The sequence below is a fragment of the Pipistrellus kuhlii genome, unplaced genomic scaffold (assembly GCF_014108245.1).
Source record: "Pipistrellus kuhlii isolate mPipKuh1 unplaced genomic scaffold, mPipKuh1.p scaffold_m20_p_3, whole genome shotgun sequence".
NCBI classification, from domain to species: domain Eukaryota; kingdom Metazoa; phylum Chordata; class Mammalia; order Chiroptera; family Vespertilionidae; genus Pipistrellus; species Pipistrellus kuhlii.
The window spans coordinates 135,106,442-135,123,922 of NW_023425529.1; positions in this window are offsets into that span (position 1 = coordinate 135,106,442).

The window sequence follows — 17,481 nt, forward strand, 5'->3', positions numbered from 1 at the left end:
TTTGCTTTATGATTATCAAGTGCTTCTTCATAAATCCATGATGATTGTGGGCTCAAAGATACAACTCGCCATACCAAATGGCAGTCACTCCTAAGAACTAAAGATGATAAACCTTTTAACCCATCTTTTAAATAAATTGAAAGAGAAAGGTGAGAGGAAACAAAGACTTTGGATTTAACTCAGACCAGGAATTCAGTTCACTTAGACATGTCTATTATCTTGGATATTCTCATATCATCTGTCAGAACTTGTGTTATCGGTGGGAAGCCCTCTGTGTCTCCACCTATGACGGGTGGAAATGAAGTTCTTGGGGTGCCATGGGAACAAGAACTTCCTGAGGCCCCCACAGGAGAATTATGTATTGTGGAAAGCTTTGTTAATGATGTAAGATTAAGGGAGTTCCCCTCCAAGTTCTGGTCTCTCTTTGTTTCTCCTGCCTTCAATGGGGCTAGAATTAAAGCCACTGCAAGTCTTTGCTCCATATAAAGAACAGTCCAGTTCAGGATCTGGCTAGCTTAGCTTGTATTCCCAGTTGCAGTCCACTGTATGTGATGTCTGCATGCCCAGGGCCATGTGGCTTTTTAAGGTCACATGGCAGGCGGGTCAAGGTCAAGATGCAAATGAGTGCAAGGAAGCAGGAGCCGAACAAGAGGAACAAAAGAGTAAGAACTCTTTGGGGATTATAATTGGGAGTTTAATCGACTAATTATTCAAGATTTCATGCACTTATCATAGTTCTGCCCCTCCACCCCCCACAGCCAATGGCCTTTGTTTTTCAGGCTAATATGACAGCCAAGCATCTTCCCTATGCACCCCAACTTCACTGTGCATGCTCCCATCTTCCTTTTTGTTGGATCCTCCCCAAGTGATCTGCAGGGAATGGATTGGTGGTTTCTGGGGGAGTGTAAAGTTGCAGCTTCCTGGTGAAGCTGCCCAGATGACCAAGCTTATAATATCCAGCCTCCCCTTTGTTCATTTCCTATTATTAATATTAATACCTCACTAAGTATGATTTGGAGGGGGAAGGTAACATTTATTACTTCATGCTGTTGCTTTCAAAATGCAAAATTAACAGAAGAGGGAAGAGGTAGGGGTAGTAAACTTCAGAGTCACAGAGTTTTCAGAAATGCCCTAATATCTGCATTCTTTTCTTTTCTGTGTTCTTCCTTCCTTTTCCTTCTTCCCCTTCTCTTTTATTTCCCCTATTTCTTTTCTTCCCTTCTTCTGTGGCTTTTCTTCCTTTCTTTTTTTCCCCCAATGGGACACCCTCCCCCACTATGTTGCCCATGAGTAATGAATATTATTTCATCCTTAGTAATACTTAAGATTCAAATGGCCACTGACCCTAAGGGTTGGACAGCTGTTTACTCTCCTCCTCTTAATCAAATAATCTGTTAACTTTCCTTTATGACCTAATACTTATCATTCTTGCAATTGAGAGCAGTAGGAAAAAGTGCTTTGGGGTCTTTCTAATAAAAGTTTAGTATAGATGTTGGGAAATTATTTACAACTAGAGGACCATTGCATGAAGAGATTTGTGCAATAGGCCTGCCTTCCCTTGGCTTCCAGGACTGGTTTTCCTCTGGAACTTTCATCTTCACTGCAGATTCCAGCTAGAGTCTGCCATCTTTGTCTTTGCTACAGACTCCCACCAGAGTATGCCATCTTCGTCTTTATTGCTGGCAGGAGTGCTCTCCTATACATCCCCTAGCTCCCACCCTCCCTCTCATAGCAGGTGTCCTGCCCCACCCAGCCACTCAACACCTGGAGCAGCTAGGCGGCCACCATCTTTCTCCTTCTAATTTACATATTCCCCCCTGATTGGCTGGTGGGCAAAGCGGAATGATGGTTAATTTGTATGTTCTCTTTTATTAGTGCAGATTGAATGATTAATACTATATCACTCACTAGCTTTCTCTCATTTTCCTGAATAAGAAGCAAGAACTAGAGCTTGAGGACAATTCACAGTTGATCTTATCTATGCTTGATACCATTTGAGAGCCAGCTACTAATCCATGGCTTTGTGAATATCATATTTTTAAAAATTAGCTTTATTCTCCAAAATTTGCGGGAATGTCCTCAAGATCACAGGGAAGTGCCAAATAGAACCTAGAACAGTTTTGCTTTAAATAGTAAATACTCAATACACATTAACTGATAAAATGGAGTCATCATTCATGTGTTTTGGGGTGAGAATCAAACATGGAGAACTCCTGTTTTATTATGTATCTTAATCATACTTGACTCACATTTATATTAATATCAATTTAATATTCCCAAACTAGACTGAAATTCTAGTTTTTCAAAACTGGGATTGATAGATCAGTGAGGATATCATTTGAGGATGATGTCTTCTCTCCCCATCACTCACCAGTGAGTGTGTGTGTGTTTTTATGTGTGTGTGTGTGTGCATGTGGGCACTCTTGTGCGTCTGGTTCATATGCATAGACATAGAACCTGAACTTTGCTGTGAATCCTTTCATGTTTCTTTGTTAGTCTCTTTTGTTAGACTTGGTAGCAGTTTGGGAATAGGAGATGTCTCATTTTTGTATTCCCAAAGCCTACAAGCCAGAAGGAACAGACATTAGTGGTTCATAAGCACTTTATCTTAGAGCCACCTTGCCTTATCATTGCATATGCATTTCAATGCATTCATGTTCCACATAGAAATCATTATGTTTGTTTAAAAATTTTTTTAAGTTTAAAGTTACTTGGATATAATAAAATCTAATTTATGGTCGGCTGATAATATTTCTTGGTTATCACTGTGAATTATCAGAAAGTTGGGTGAAGTATGAAAAACCAATCTGCAAGTTTTTGCAAGTATAATGAATTTTTATGTATATCAATGTACTCAAGCAATTAATTTAATTAAATAGAAACAACCACAGGAGAGAAATGGGCCTTTACTTTAAGTTATATTACTTTAATTTTGGTTTTTCTTTTTGTATCTTGGAGTTCATCATTTTTTTTTTTCCAGGCCTCAAACATTTTTGTAGGTCTTGGCAAGTTCATTGGCCTTAGGCACTGAGTCCAAGGTGCCTAATGGACAGAGGGGCCTTCAATGCAGGATTTAACAAATAACTGACACCCAAGTTGCTAGCTAGCTGCTCACCAAGGCAGAGCACTCATTTGTGGTTATTGCTTTTGAGCAGAACATTTGGTGATGGGGATACTCTCTGCACCAGCTTTGAAGCTGGGAGTTTTCAAAGAGATAGCAATTAGTGATGAAAGTGGAGACAGACTTCATTGTCAGAGAAGGACAGCACAATTGCTGAGCATGGATAGAATGAATGGGAAGGAGGTTGGGGGGTTTTCAGTTCCCATCAAGAAGCAATTTCTATAACCACATTTGGATGATGAAATAGCTATGCTATACAGAGAAAAGCCCATCACTGCCATTATTGTTTATCTTAACATCATCTGCTACTTTCAGGACTAATAGAACAGGCTGGGAAGTTTACACTGATGCTTTGATGAGCTTAGACTTTGTTTTATATGACAAATATTAATTGCCTAGTTATTTTTTTAGAATATATTTTATTGATTTTTTTTATAGAGAGGAAGAGAGAGGGATAGAGAGTTAGAAACATTGATCAGCTGCGTCTTGCACACCTCCCTAACTGGGGATGTGCCCATAACCAAGGTACATGCCCTTGACTGGAATCAAACCTGGGACCTTTCAGTCCATAGTCTGATACTCTATTCATTGAGCCAAACCGGTTTCGGCTAATTGCCTAGTTATAAGAAAGGTAGTACCACAATTTGAAAAGTCTTTACCTCATATCTGGAGTAATGTCATTTTTCTGTTCTTTTTGTTCAGATTATAGAGCTTCATTTATATAGTGATACACTAGTAATTTTAGTTACTATCCGATACTTAACTATATGTGAGATATCACAAAATGCACTTTACATTTACTTATCTAATCATTACAGCAAACCTATGAGGTAAACAATGTTATTTTCCCATTTTATTGGTAAGTAAACTGAGGCTCAGAGAGATTAAGTGACTAATATCACATAACTAAGAAATAAAAGCATGGATGCCTATTTATTTATAATAACCAGACCTCTTTTGTTGAAGTAGCTATTATTTATTTTTTTATTTTTATTTTTTAATATATTTTATTGATTTTATTTTTACAGAGAGAAAAGGAGAGGGATAGAAAGCTAGAAACATCAATGAGATAGAAACATCGACCAGCTGCCTCCTGCACATTCCCCACCAGGGATGTGCCCGCAACCAATGTACATGCCTTTGACTGGAATTGAACCCGGGATCCTTCAGTCCATGGCCAACGCTCTATCCACTGAGCCAAACCAGTTTTGGCCACTGAACAATTTCTAACACTTAGTAATCACTCAATAAAAACTAACTATTTTTGTGATCATCGTAGATTTCATCATCTTTATCATCACTGTCACTATCATCATCATCATCATCATCATCATCATCATCATCCCTGGACTATACTGCAAAGGTTTCCCAGGTACCAAATGAGATAGAACATGTATTTTTGCAGATGACATGATACTGTTACTTAGAAAACCCTAAACACTCCATCAAAAAAATTATTAGGCTTAATAAATGAATTTGGCAATGTAGCAGGATACAAAATAAATGCCAAAAAAATCTCTGGCATTTTTATACACCAGTAGTGAACTTACTGAAAGAGAGATTAAAAAACAACAACCACAATGCCATTTAACATTGCACCAAAAAAATTAAGATACCTAGGAATAAACTTAACTAAGGAGGTAAAAGACCTGTACTTGGGAAACCACAGGACACTGAAAAAAGAGATAGAGGAAGATGTAAACAGATGGAAGAACATACCATGTTTATGGATTGGTAGAATCAATGTCATTAAAATGTCCATACTACCCAAAACAATCTATAGATTCTATGCACTCCTCATTAAAATACCAATGGCATATTTCACTGACCTAGAAAGAACTCTCCAAAAATTCATCTGGAATAAAAAAAGACTCCAAATAGCTGCAGTAATCCTGAGCAAAAAGAATAAAGTAGGAGGAATCTCAATACCAGATATCAAGCTGTATTACAAATCCACTGTTCTCAAAACTACTTGTTACTGGCACAAGAACGGACATATAGACCAATGGAATAGAATAGGAACCCAGAAATCTACATAAACCATTATGCTCAATTAATATTTGACAAAGGAGGCAAGAGCATACCATGGAGTCAAGACAGTCTCTTCAATAAATGGTGTTGGGAAAATTGGACAGATATATGCAAAAAACTAAACCAGACCACCGACCTACACTATACACAAAAATAAACTCAAAATTGATAAATGACTTAAATGAAAGATGGGAAACCATAAAAATCTTAGAGGAATCTACAGGCAGCAAAGATCAGGCATATACTGAAGCAATATCTTTACAGACACAGCTTTTAGGGCAATGAAAACTAATCAGAAAATAAACAAATGGAACTACATCAGAATAAAAAGCTTCTGTACAAAAAAAGAAACCATCAACAAAACAGCAAGAAAGCCCAGTGTATGAGTGAACATATTTGCCAATGTTATCTTTGATAAATGTTTAATCTCCAACATTTATAAGTAACTCACACAACTTAATAAAAGGAAGATAATCAACCCAATCAAAAAATAGGCAACGGATCTAAATAGATACTTTTCAAAAGAGGACATGAGGAAGGCCAAGAAACATATGAAAACATGTTCAAAGACACTAATCATCTGAGAGGTGCAAATCAAAATGACAATGTGGTACCATCTCACACCTGTGAGAATGGCTATCATCAACAAATCAACAAAGGAGAAGAGCTGGTGAGGATGCAGAGAAAAAAGTTGTGAATGCAGCTACTGTGGAGAACAGTATGGAGTTTCCTCAAAAAAAACTAAAAATGGACCTCCATTTTACTCAGTGATCCCACTTCCAGGAATATATCCCAAGAAACTAGAAATACCAATCAGAAAGGATATGTGCACCTCTATGTTCATAGCAGCACAATTTACAATAGCTAAGATTTGGAAACAGCCCAAATGCCCATCAGCAGATCAGTGGATTTAAAAAACTGTGGAACATATACACAACAGAATAATGCGTTGCAGTAAAAAAGAAGGAATTCTTACCATTCACAACACCATGGATGGAACTGGAGAGCATTATGCTAAGTAAAATAAGTCAGTCAGAGAAAGATAAGTATCACATGATCTTTACTCATTTATGGAATATAATGAAAACATAAACTGATGAACTAAAACAGATCCAGAGACAGAGAAGTATCGTTCAGACCCTCAAACCTCAGAGGGAAGGTAGGGGAAGATGTGGGGAAGAGGGAGAGATCAACTAAAGGACTTGTATGCATGCATATAAGCCTAACCATTGGACACAGATACAAGGAGGGTGAGGGCATGAGTGGCAGGTGGTGGAAAAGGGGTGATAAGGATATATATGTAATAACTTAATCAATAAAGAAAAAAAAAGAAAAAATAAAGTTCATAACAACAATATAAAATAGAACAAATGCCAAATTTTCGTCAACTCATGAATGGCTAAACAAAATTTAGTATATTCATACAAAGGGATGATATTTAGCTATAAAAAGAAATGAAGTACTGATAAGTGTAGTACAGCATGGATGGGCCTTAAAAACATGCTAAATGAAAGAAGGTAGTCACAAAATGCCACAAGTTTATGAATGCATTTACATAAAATAACAAGAATAGGCAAATCTATAGAGACAGGAAGGAGAGAGGAAAGGGGAGCTGTTTCTAATGAATGTGAGGTTCCTTTGTGATAATGAAAATGCTCCGAGGTTATACAGTGGTAACAATTCTATGAATACACTAAAAGCTGTTGAATTGTATAATTAAAAGGAGGTAATTTTATGGTGTGTGACTTAACCCCATTAAAACTGTTAAAAAAAATTATAGCATTCCAGAAACAATAGAGTATTAGAAACTCCAAATTTATTGGCATTTAATTAAATTATTGTGTTTAAATAAACAAAAGAGTGCTTTTCTTTAAAACATAATTCATATTGATTTTACAAATTACTCTGGTAGTTATAAATAAATCAATTTTAAGACAGAGTATTCAACTAGAATGTATATCTTTTATTCATATTACTATTTAGAAGTTCTAGAAAATGGTTTACTGATCTATTTTCTGAGAAACATTCAATTTCTGCCTATCTTTTACCATCCTCATTCATACCCTTCTGTCCTCATCCCTCCAAAAAACTTTTGGAAGCCTAAAAAAAGTGATTTTGTTTAATGTATGTATACATGTTCAAACGATTGACTAATTGTTTTTGCTTAGGCTTATTGTTATTTACTTGCTTCTGCATTGTCTTCTACTTCCATTTCTACATTCTCCCAACAGGGGCAATGTTGGTGGAAGACCAATCACTTGGATCTCTTTTAGCCAAGGGATAGGCATTAACTCAAACTCCGTTGGTTAGACTTTATCTCTGATATTTGTATCCAGGGACTGTGATGGAAGGACAGAAAATCATTGGAACTGATTTGTCCCACATAAAAGAATGTGGCCATTATTTTCTGCCCTCATTCCTGTTATTTCGAAGTCTTGGATCTAAGCTTTACTCACCAGTTTGGGAACTACTTATATGCTTCCCTTAATTTAATTTTTTTGCTTAATTACTGTCAATTTCTGTTGCTTACAACCAAGAATCCCCAACTGATCCAATACGTTGCTTCCCTTTCTGTTTTGCTTTCCTTCCTATTTCTTCCTCTTTCAGCCTCTGAACAAAAAAGATCTATAGTCTGAGCACAATTCTCACGTTCTTCCTTCTCTTGCTTGGAGGCTTTCAAGATTGAATGAAGAATAAAATAAATGAACACAAAAATAGAAAAATGAAAATATTTGGAAGGTGCTTAATCATAACCACTTTATTTTTCTTTTCAATTTAAAATTGAGAGTTCTTTGAGCATATATTGTGTATACTTCCAAGTATTATCTGAGTACATAAAATACTATTAGCAGCAATATAACTTAATTCCCCCCCAAAAACTATGCAGTGCCTCCAACAATTTTAGAGTTTTGGTCCATTAAAACTCATTTTTGGCTTGTCTAAAATAATTAGATGATTTGATTCATGCAGTATTTATTTTCAAGGGATCTGCTGCAAGATCTATGTCTTACTAATGCAATTACAAAGTTATTTTTGGAAGAAAGTATTTAATGTCTTCTCTGCAGCAGGCTGAAAGAATTTAAGTTTTAATATCTAGTCTTTAGCTATAATTAAAGATAAAATTAAATATTTAACACAGTAGTAGAGGAGCTATAGCTACAAAGTTTACTAAAAAAATGAAGTGAGGCTCTTCATTGAGTCATTTATCTCTTTTGCTTGCAGGCATATCAACAGAAAAGTTTGTGTTTTGTCCTTAATTCCTTTTGCCAGATATCCAACAGCTGTTGCTTTCCACCAACTATAAACCCATCTTTCTGTTTTACCTTAATAGTTTTGCACAAACTGCGTTAGATATAATGGCAATTAAAAATCTGAAAAGTTTTTGTAAATGATAGCAGTGACCGTTGTGAGTCAGAACTACTAGGTAATATTAGGAACCAAAGCCAAGTCGACTAACATCAATACAGTTAATTTAAACATAAATCATTTAAAAAGAAAAGAAAAAACAACAACAACAATAAAAATCAAGGCTAGTCTAGAAATTATGTTTTTTTAGGGATGAATTAAATGATTTTCTGTTTTGAGGGCAATGTAGCATATTTATATAGTTGACATCTATCTGAATCTATAAATTATCTCTTTTATGTTAGCATACCTGATTTGTCTACATTATACTCATCATAAGAATTAGCAAGTACATATACTTTGTTTCAGGTTTTTAAAAAATTGTTATCTTGGTGGTTATACCTCTGTAAATTGTTTTTATGTCTTATACATTTTGTGGTAATGGTCTAAATATTTTGGCTTAGATTTTATGTATTATAAAATAATACTTGTTGCAGATTTTCAAGTGGAATATATCATTTAGATCCAATCTTGCACTTAGGATAAGGTCTTAAACCTTCTTGTATATAAATATCTCTTGACAGATGTATCCATTGCCTGGGATGCATTATAAACATTGTGGCAGAGATGACAAAAAAAAAAGTAATATTTGGGATTTATCACATTAGTTTTAAAATAGTGAGCAAGTTTTCTTTCTTTTAAACTAAAAAACAAAGAAAATTATTAATGCCAAGGCTTTTGATTTGCAATAACTAGGCTTTTTGATAGACACAGGTTGTTGTTGTTTTTTTAATTATTATTAATTTCAGAGAAAGAAAGGGTGAGGGAGAGAAAGATAGGAATATCCATGATGAGAGAGAATAATCTATTGGCTGCCTCTTACATGCCTCTTACAGGGGATCAAACAAATAACCTAAGCATGTGCTTTGAATCAAACTGTGACCTCCTGGGTTCATGGATTGACACTCAACCATTGAGCAACATTGGCCAGGCAATACAAGGTTTTTTTGGGTAGTAAAAGTTTGGTTTTGAGTACTAAGATCATAGCCCAAAAAGTTAAAATAAACCCTCGATTTTTTAGGCCTCATTTTTATAGCTAAATATAAATTCATATTAAAAATTAACAATATTATTTTAATTTAGCTATAAAAATTAGAAGATTTGAGTGAACAATTGATAAAATAGTCAACAAATGAATGAAATAGCATCATACCCATGTTTATGTAAGGATTTTGTTGAAGTCATAAGTCACTATTCAAGACTTTATTATACAAGATGCAATCCAGGAACATTCTATTTTAAATTCAATTTCAGAAATATGTCATCTCTAATTAAGAGTTATGTGTACTTAAGTTAGAAAATAGAAACTATAACATGTTTCCCCTTCATATTAGTTGACAGGAACTTTGAACTCAATTTAAAGTCCAAATGAGGTAATGAGTTTATTTCAGGTTCTTGGTAGCATCTATTTGAATATCTATATATATAAAGAGGTAATATGCAAATTAGACTGGGATGCCATTAGAGTCACAACTGGTCAGGAGGAGACTGAGCTTAGGTAATGCCCAGAGTGGAGACAGAGACAGAGATGGGGGCCTTCCCGAGCCTCAGGGCCAGCTCAGGCAGCCTTGGTGCAGACACAGACAGGGAGGCTTGGGGCTGCTCCAGCTGCAGTGCTATGCATGAGCTGCAGAGAAAACACCTTTTCTGACTGCTCATTGGCTAAGCTCCCTGTACGCTGCCATTCACAGTGTTCTTGGTAACTTGGATAATAAGAATCCAAGAAGGTTATCTAGAATTTTATCACCTCACTCCTGGAGGATAAAATGAAGGTCCACTGCTGGAGGGCTAAGAAATGTCATAACCTGCCCTAGCTGGTTTGGCTCAGTGGATAGAGTCTTGACTTATGGACAGCAGGGTCTGGATTCGATTCTGATCAAGGGCATGTACCTAGGTTTCAGGATCCTCCCTGGCCAGAGCCCAGGTCAGGGCTCATGCAGAAAGCAACCAATTGAAGTGTACCTCTCACATTGATGTTTTCTCTGTCTTTTCCTCTCTCTTTCATGCTCTCTAAAATTTAATGGAAAAATATCCTCAGGTGAGGATAAAAGAAAGAAAGAAAGAAAGAAATGTTATATCCTATGAAAGAGACATTTTGAGAATGCCTAAAGAAAGTTGTCATTTTTTTGTGGTGAAGGAACTGGAGTCCCAGTTGATGAAAACATCTTGGTGGCTGTGGAGGCTGGCAGTGGCAGCAGCATTGGGGTAATGGGGGTGGCACCTTCCCCTGATCAGCTGGTTGCCTCCTACAGAGGGAGGCCAGACTGTGGGACATTCCCTGAGGGCTCTCAGACTGTGAGAGCCATCAGTAAGACATTCCCTGAGGGCTCTCAGATTGTGAGAGGGTGCAGGCTGGGCTGAGGGACCCCCCAGTGCATGAATTTCATGCACTGGGACTAGATTTTTTATAAAAACCTATTATGAATGTAGAGAACATTAATTGGGTCTGTAAAGAAAGTTTTGGCCAGGTAAAGAAGCAAGGAAACCTGAGAGAGGAAGGTCTTTTCTTACTACTAATATTATAATTTAGATACAACCCAGTTATCTCATTAGAATTAGTTTGCATATCCAGCTTTGGAAATCATAGAGTGGCCAGGAATATTCCTGAGACCTGATTTACACAGGTACTTCAGTGTTTCTTGAAGAGGTAATATAAAGATCTATCTTAGCTTTAGCCAAGTTCCTGAGTTATTTAAAGTTTCATCCATTGTCTGAGAGGCTGATGAAAGAAGAGTGAGCAACATTAAGGGAAAAGTCTAACTGTGAGGCACAGGAGAGGTAAAGACCTGAATGGACCTGAGTCATGTCTCAGGACATAAGTAAAAGGGACCTGAGTGGCCACCCAGCAGTGTGAGACTAAGTCTTACCAGAGAACATGTGCCTCAGAGCATATGGCTCTTGTAACTAATGGAGAATACCTGCTCTACAGCTATCAGAAAGAGAAATCGTTCATGAAATAAATTTCTAATCAGCACTTAGTAAGGATTCAAAATATTTGAGAGTTGAAAAAGAATCTAACACACAAGTTTATTTTGGAATTGGTTCTCTCTATAAGTAGCCCTCCTGGTAATAATGGTTGGCTCCTTATGGTTGGCTCATCTCTCTAAATTGATTTAAGTCCTTCCTGAATTTCTGGGTACCCAGCCCTGCTGAGATTCATGGCAGGAAATTGTTAGTCCCTTTTCTTAAGGAAGAATAATAAAAAGAAATCAATAATTCCCACCACTCTGGGGTTTCATATTGTGAATCCTCAAACTTCCAGCTGAAAGTTTGTAAGTGGCAAGTTGTTTAATTTCTTTGTCTCCTTTAATCATCTAACAGTGTTTCCCAAACTTTTGACATATGTGTACCCTTTCTATAATTTTCGTAACACTGAGTACCCCTCATACTCATGAGAACATAGAATTAGGCGCAGCTAAGCACTGTGCAGTGCATATCCCCACCAAATTCTGGTGCAATGCGTACCCCCACCAAACTCTTCCCGTACCCCTGTGGGTATGCGTACCTCACTTTGGGAAACACTGATCTACAAGATGAGGATTTTTGGTAACTGATATGGTTGTAAGAATTAAATGTTTGCCAGGGCATTGAACAATTTCTAAAACTTGTAATCACTCAATAAAAACTATTTTTGTGATCATTGTAGATTTCATCATCTTTATCATCACTGTCACCATAATCATCATCATCATCATCATCCCTGGACTATACTGTATAGGTTTCCCAGGTACCAAATGAGATAGAACATGTATTTTTAGAGTGGCAATTTTACTAAAAGATTTTAATTGGTATGGGAAGAGAGTCATTTCTCATTAAAACAAACATAAATGTATCATGAAATAAATTTTTTTAAATCCCACACATTTTTAGGCTTAAAACATAAGACATCTAAGAAATTTTTGCCTGCAAAGTTTCATAAGGCTATGAAACTTCATGTTAAGCTTTAAAATCTCAAAGGTCACACATCCTCTCTCCTTTGCCATCTGTGCAATTTCTATGGAAAATTTGGGAAGTGTAATGTTGTAGCAAAACTCTAAGATCAATTGTATTTTAAGTATCTTCTTTCTCTTGAAGAGATGTGCACCGCTGTAATCCCCACTAGGATATATTGGCACTTTGAATTTTCAGTAATATTGGTGTTGACATTGTTGGCTTGATAGTTGATGAGTCAAGTTAAAAGACAAATGAACAAACCAGGCCCTTATATGCTGGCAAGAGCTCCTTCAGGGAAACAGCTGCTGAAGATTTATTTATTTATTTATTTATTTATTTATTTATTTATTTAATTTTCTTTTCCAAAGAATAGCTGGGAGAAGGGAAACCACCAAACCCTGGTACTAACTGTTAGGGCAACAGCTGTTGACCTGCTGACCAGGCTGCTAAAGGGAGCATCAGATGGGGTTATTACTGAGATATGGTCTTTCCAGGGTTCTCTACAACTCTCCATTACCTCAGTATGAGTCACTTGAAGGGAGAGAGAGAGAGGAGAGAGAGAGAGAGAGAGGGAGAGAGGGAGAGAAAGAGAGAGAGAGAGGGAGAGAGAGAGAGAGAGAGAGAGAGAGAGAGAGAGAGAGAGAGAGAGAGAGAGAGAGAGAACATGTGCGTGCAAGGGAGAGAACAGGAAAAGAGTTAAAATTAGATTTGGATTTGTGGGAAGTGATATGTTGTTGTTTTTTAATCATCGAGGAGAGGGACTAACGGTATTTGTGGTGCATCCCAATGGGATTAGCTGAGAATTCAGAATGGACCCTTGAACCAAATGGAAGAGAGTCAACAATAAGTAGGCACTCAGAGTGTTAAGTGTTGGTGTCCTCAGCAAAGGAGCTTAGGGTAGAACTTGGAGGAGCTAAATGATAGAATTAGTTGTCTTGGAAATATATATTATTTCTAGAAATTATATATTCCTATAATATATTCCATCAACAAAACAACAAAAAAGTCCACTGTATGGGAGAACATATTTGCCAACATTATTACTGATAAGGTTTTAATCTCCAAAATTTATAGGGAACTCATACAACTTAACAAAAGGAAGATAAACAATCCAATCAAAAAATGGGCAACGGAACTAAATACTTTTCAAAAGAGAACGTAGGAAGGCCAAGAAACATGAAAACATGTTCAAAGTCACTAATCATCTGAGAGGTGCAAATCAAAACGACAATGTAGTACCATCTCACACCTGTCAGAATGGCTATCATCAACAAATCAACGAAGGACAAGTGCTGGAGAGGATGTAGAGAAAAAAGAACCCTCATGCACTATTGGTGGGAGTGCAGCTACTGTGGAGAACAGTATGGAGTTTCCTCAATAAACTAAAAATGGACCTCCCGTTTTACCACATGATCCCACTTCCTAGTTCATAGGTCAAGGCTCAACCATTGAACCATGTTGGTCGAGCCATAATATAATCTTTTAAAAACACTGATATAGCAGGAGAATGCCTATAGGACTCATATGATTTTTTTTTTGAGCCCTGCAATTCTAACTAGTTTATGGGTAGTTGCCTAAGGCATTCAGTGTATGAATTATAGTAGTATCTACTTTATGAACAAGTAATCAAGTTGCCTTCCTTTTTCCACTTATATTTGCAATAAAAAACCCTAGTAATGAACAGGTTAAATAAATAAAAAAGTTACATAAACTGGATTAAAGTTTTACACTTTTTCTAAAATTGAATGGAAAGGAAATTAAAGTCCACAAAATACTACAGAGGCAAATTCTTGTTTTCATTGAGTTTTTCTATTTTTGTTCAAAAGAATCCAAATAATATCCTGTTATAACAGAGGATTGAGACAGGTATATAATTTTGGCTTAAGTATACTTAAGATGGCTAGAAAAGTATGAACTTCTATAGCCTAAAGCTTAAAGCATGAGCCTCCTAATATACAATAAAAAAATGTAACTAGTAATTTCAATCAGAATACACTGAGAATTGATAGAAATGAAATAGTCATTGTATAGTGAAGGGATGTTGCAAGGAAACTTCTGTTTTACCTCATTTCATTTTCAGCAACATTGCTCCTTGACTAGTGGGCACGCACAGCCTGGCAAAGGTCTCCTCTGACATCAATGTTCTTTTTAAAATTGTAAAGGTTACAATTTTATATCCTTGAGTAAAGACCACTATAACAGCTTACTTATGCTAAGCTATAGAATATGAATTTTTAAACCAATGACACTGATATTTATCATTACATTTGAGAAATTGACACATTTCCATTAATGACTGAGTAGAGGATGGTCATAAAACCATTATCTTGTAAAAAACTGGTTCATGTAAAATTTGTAGTCAAAATACTATGAAATGTCTTTCTTTTTCAAACTATAATTAAAAAAAATCATGTGAGTTTCCAGTTACCTTGTTTTGGAGGTGGGGAGATCTATATGGATAGTTAGTCTCTTTGTTTTATTTTATTCAAAACATTGGTGGTTCTTTGTAGGAATTGCTCTTTTATGAATATTGGAGAAATATAATTTCAAGGATCAAAAGATGAAATCATCATATGAGACCTCATTCTGAACTTGCTCTTACTGGTAAACTGTTTAGGATTTGTCTTCTCCATGTTAGTATCTGTTAAATATGTTCCAAATAAAAAATATGTTCCTCTAATTTAGGACCTATGAAAACCTTTTCTTCTCTAATAAAATCTTATGATTTTTGTTTTCTAATACTGAAAAATAATATATTGACATATTAGCCAGTACATAATCAATTATACCCTTTCATAGAAGAGATATAGATACACATTAATTTAAAAATATTTTTAATATAGTCTCACTTCTAAATTACCAACTTTTAAACTTACATTCTTTGTTGTGGACTGCCTCAAGTCTCAGATGGAAATGAAGTTAATGTAAGTAGACTTTATCCATGACTTCCTCACAGTCCATGCCAAGATGTGGCTGGGTTAAACCAAATTCTTGATGCTAGCTGGCCAAGTCATAGTAAATCTCTCATGTTTGTACAAATGTATCCCATAGGGGATGTGTGTTTAGATCTCAAGTGGGTGCTTGAAATTACAGATATTCTGAACCCTATATAGACTATAATTTTTTCCCTATACATATACACCTATGATAAAGTTTAATTTGTCAGTTAGGCACAATAAGAGATTAACAACAACAAATAATAATAAATTAGAGCAATTATAACAGTATCTATATATATAAAATCCTAAGCGACAGGTTGCTATGATACACACTGACACTCAATGCAGGAGCTGCCACCTTGGTGTACTCCCATATCCAACCCCCTGCAGCTGGCCAACCTTTCACAGTCCCTTCCTTCTTTCCCCAGCTGGCCATCCCTGATTGGCCTTGATTGAGACTAGGCTAGCTGACCCAATTGGCCCTATCCCAATCGCTGGTCAGGCTGAGGGACCCTGCCCATGCACAAATTCAAGAACTGGGCTTTTAGTGCTATAATAAAAGTTATGTGAATGTGTCCTCTCTTTCTCTCAAAGATCTTATTGTGCTGAACTCACCTTTTCATATAAAGGAAGTTCATTCTGGCTTCTTGTTGGCATATTCAAGTCACCAGCATCACTTCACTTATGCTTTGGGGCCAGTATTAAATAAAATAAGGATGACTTGATCTCATAACCTAGGTGGCTATTAAGTAACTAACAGTCAAAAGAGTCTACAAAACGGGGATACTGGATGATTCACATCAAGAAAGCAAAACCGTGGGTAAAGAGGACAATGACTGTATATAGAAATAAAGTATTTTAATGTTTACTGTGCTCAAGTAAGTTTTTAGGATAACCAGGCCGGGCTGGTTCATGTTCTTTCAAGACTTGCTCCCTGTCACAGGAAAATCCAATAAACCCATCTATGTTAATTACTATGGTCTATCTGACATGGTGCCTTATTCCAAGAAAATTATGGAGACAATACTAATACCGCAAAGTATAACACCAGCACAAAAATTTTAATACCTTGCAGACTAGTGAAGGAGCTATTTTAGGACTCAGGGCTTTGTTTGTCTCAAGCCATCTCCAAAGTAATTTTCTCTCAGATACTTTGATGACTTAACTGGGTCTCCAGGGGTTCACAACAATGTAAATTATTCCTATTTATGGCAATGCAAATGAATTTAGTCTGGTGCAGAAAATAAATCTCTGTAACTATAAATCTTCTTATGAATGAGTTTTAACATTTTTTTTTAACTTCTACTTTGCCTCTTTGCCGCTTGAGGGGTTTCATATCCAGTTTCCACTCATTGCTCCTGGAATCAAAGTGATTGTTCAGAAGGCTGGTCTGAAAGTAGTAAAGAACAGCTCCAAATCCACTTGTGTGGATTGGAAGGAAGGATGGGTGAAAGAAGAGACAGAGTTCGGAGAGACATCTGCCTATATGCTGTGTCTGTTTAATCTGCATCAGGAACTCTGTGAAGAGCCAGCCTTCTGGATGAGGACAGTGATGCTATCTCTTAGGCAAACTCGAAAAGAGAATAAACAACACATTCCTCTTCATTAAAGTACGTCACACTGCTGATTTTTCACATGTAAGAGTTTACCGAAGAAATCTGGAACTACTAAATGTTACTTGCTCAACCGTTCCCTGTAACCATAACATTTAAAAGTTCTTTGGAAGAAGGAAGGAAGCAAGATGAGACATATTTTAAATTATCCAAAGTCCCTCTAAATATGAGATGCACCCGTCAGAAAGTCAATGATGTTTGTCAGTTTTAGGTCAATAACTCAGTTTTTATTTTTATAAACATGAAAATGTTGTTTTTCCAGACTTATGAGAGAGGAGGTGAGCTAGCTCCCACAATATCAGTGTCTGCTCATTCTGTCAAAGATCTCCTAGGATATAATACAAACCCTGGGAAAGTAGGGTTTTTAAAAATATATTTTTATTGATTTCAGAGAGGAAGGGGGAGGGAGAGATAGAAACATTAATGATGAAAGATAATC